The sequence below is a fragment of the Hordeum vulgare genome, chromosome 4H (assembly GCF_904849725.1).
Source record: "Hordeum vulgare subsp. vulgare chromosome 4H, MorexV3_pseudomolecules_assembly, whole genome shotgun sequence".
Taxonomy (NCBI): domain Eukaryota; kingdom Viridiplantae; phylum Streptophyta; class Magnoliopsida; order Poales; family Poaceae; genus Hordeum; species Hordeum vulgare.
Window position 1 is genome coordinate 472598757 of NC_058521.1, and position 3165 is coordinate 472601921.

General features: G+C 50.5%; 1 pseudogene; it reads right to left on the reverse strand.

The window, feature by feature from the left end:
• Positions 1-939: 939 nt before the first annotated feature.
• Positions 940-2579, reverse strand: LOC123446654 (annotated as a pseudogene).
• Positions 2580-3165: the final 586 nt, after the last annotated feature.

A 3165-nucleotide genomic window follows, 5' to 3' on the forward strand; every position in this document is an offset into this window, starting at 1 on the left:
ATAGCGCTTCGCTTGCATGCAAGGCGGCTAATAAAAGCGCCAGGTAGATGCGCGGAGATGCATTTTGAGTACTGGTGGTACTGGACAAGCTCTAGGGGAATAATCTCTTTCTTATTTCTTTCTTATTTCTTTCCCATGACGACTAGGAACGGGAAAATCAAGAATTTCACTTCGAATTCCGGACCTCAACATCCTGCTGCTCATGGTGTTTCACGATCAGTATTGGAAATGAACGGAGGAGTGGTGGAACGTGCGGAACCACATATTGGATCACTCCAGTGCGGCACGAAGCCGCTGACGCTGAGTAGGCTCCTATGCTGCTAGCATGGTGGAGGTTCCGTAGCGCGTCATGAGCACCGGGCAAAGGAATGGTTGAGCAACTCAAGCGAACCGCCCTACCTGACTTTGGATAAAGATAGAAGGGAGAAGGTTGTGAAGGTGGCCTCATTATCCAAACATCTGGTCGGAGGAACGACCTGGGTTTTCACGAGCGTAGGCGGGTCCTGGAGTGCCCGTCAAGGGCGCTAGCGCATACCCCGGGGTGATCATCACCACCTGCACCTCACATCTCGGCACAGTGGAACGTGTAACCCGCCTGCTGTCCAAGTCAACCACTAAATTTCCTGTAATTCATAGCGCCTAACAGAAGTAGCAGCAAGGGACAACCCACCCATAAAGACAGCCTGCGGGGAGGATGGCACTACTGGCAAAGACCGTTTGGCGAAAATGCCGCACGCGCGAAGCGTGGAGGGCCTGTGCCGGGGGAGCAGAGGGAGGAAAGGGAGCCCGGACAGTGGAAGAGCCAGGGGAAGCCGGGTCATTTGACAGAAATGGAAGGTCCGAGCGGCTCATTCGTTCTTGAAAAAAGAGGGGGGAGCGAGCCAATGTATCAATGAATAGATACAGTCAACGGTATTATGACAGCGCTGCCTACACGCGAATTAGCTTCCGAGGTCGAGCAGTCTCAATTTCACTACAGGATTTGCGAATGAATGCTGGGCTGGGCCACCTCAAATGGCGTGAGCCGCATGCGGGGAGACCCGCACGTACGGTTTTCAGGGGGATCCGGCCGGCCGGCGCCCACCCGACTAGAGGGACTGAGAAATTAATCGAGTACAAAACTTATCTTCAAGCTTTACCTTATTTTGATCGTTTAGAGGGCGATCACAGAGTCACTGAATGAAGTCCTCCCTCCCTTTCTTTCCGAGGTGCTGACCTGCTGCGAGGCAGATATGACTAAGCGACATATTGAATATGGATACAACTACAGCATGTCGTAGAAGGAGATAAGAGGTGGAGCCAACGACCCACTAAGACTCACGTATCAACAACTACATTCCCGAGCGGCAGTCAAACGGAAGCGTGAATGCAAGATGCCAGCGGAATGATCGACCAGACAGAGGCTAGGGCAGCATTCTTCCCACCACGTCCTTCCATGTGTGTCGGAGATACAAAGCGAGTGCACCGGAAAAGAAGGGGAACTGAGTCGATCTATTCCATGGCGAAGCATCCGAAGCATAACTGCACACTCACACGATCTTTGCCAAGAGATAGGAGCATTCGGTGGAACCGGTGAACTACACTTGCTTCTTGATAGATGTGTGGGACAAAGGGCTCGTGGTACCTGCTGCCCGCCCTTCCTCCGCTTTGATAACCGTGTGAATGGAGAGTGGGCAGAGCAAAAGGGAAGGAGGTCCTCATACGGAGTCGCACACTTGAGCAGTGCGGGAGACTGGAGAATGGGTCGAGTAAACTCCCTTAGGGCCGATTAAATCACAGACGAGGAACTTTTCTTTCTTTTTTTCTTTTTGATTTGAAGGGTATGTTCTAAAAAAAGAAAGGCAGAGGTAAATACTTCGAAGAGGCGGCTCGGTAGGGATGGAATGGTCAATCGTCAAGTCAAGGATGACTTCTTTGTTGGCGAAACGATGGGGGAGAGAAAGCACGACAGTGATTCTCTGAGCCGGTCTTCATTTCCAGCGCCTCGGGAAACAGGTCGAGATAGATGACAGCACCTTTTTATCCTCTTCCTTACCGGGAAGGCGCACTTCTCTTCTTCTTCTGGCCTTCACCTCCTGCCCGGCCCGAAAATAGAACCCAGCCCCCTTTCCGATCCATTCATTTATGCAAGCACGCGGGATCCAAAGCTAAGCCCCCCTCCTATTCAAAGCCGGGTGTGGCCTCGCCCTTTTGCTCTTCCTTCGGTTTGGCTCCACGAGGGCGCCGCCTAGACTAGGAGCCCCACTCATATTCAAAAGGCGCCCAGCTTTCAAGACGATGATAATAATTAGTCAACTTTTTCCAATATCATGGAATAGCATGGCCTGGGGCTAAGGTAACTCTAGTGGTAGAGCCGTCTTATGCGTGACCTTATTGCACGGTTCAGAGAGCACTTGTGTATGTGATGCAAGTGAACGTGTACGAAAAAGCTGTCGTAAAGTTTCATTGTTCGTTCCGTCGTTGACCCTATCTATGTTTCTACGATGGCCCAAGAACACGCTCATTCTTCAGCCGTAGAGAGACTTTTGAATTGTGAGGTACCATTACGAGCTCAATATATAAGAGTGTTATTCTGTGAAATAACTCAAATTTCAAATCATTCACTTGCTTCAACTACTCATGCTATGGATGTGGGAGCATCAACTCCGTTCCTTTGGGCTTTTGAGGAGCGGGAGAAATTGTTGGAATTCTATGAAAGAGTCCCGGGAGCCAGGATGCATGCCAGTTTCATACGACCTGGTGGAGTGGCACAAGATCTGCCTCTTGGCTTATGTCGAGATATTGATTCCTCCACACAACAATTTGCTTCTCGTATCGACGAATTAGAAGAGATGTCAACCGGCAACCGTATGTGGAAACAACGATTAGTGGATATTGGTACTGTCACTCCACAGCAAGCAAAGGATTGGGGATTCAGTGGTGTAATGTTAAGAGGTCGTGCGACATGAAGACATTGATAGCAATATGGGGGAAGTTCCCATCAGGCAACAACAGTTCTGCCTGACCCTACAAAAGCATGCATATGTTGTCAGTGAAGATTTTGTGTGAAGCCTTGGAGACGACGTACCCGGGGCTAGGGTGAGCTGAGGGGGGACAGCGTAAGTGAGCGAATGTGTGTAAGCCCAGTCAAAGATTCCTATTCTAGGCGGGGCGGGCCATCAACCT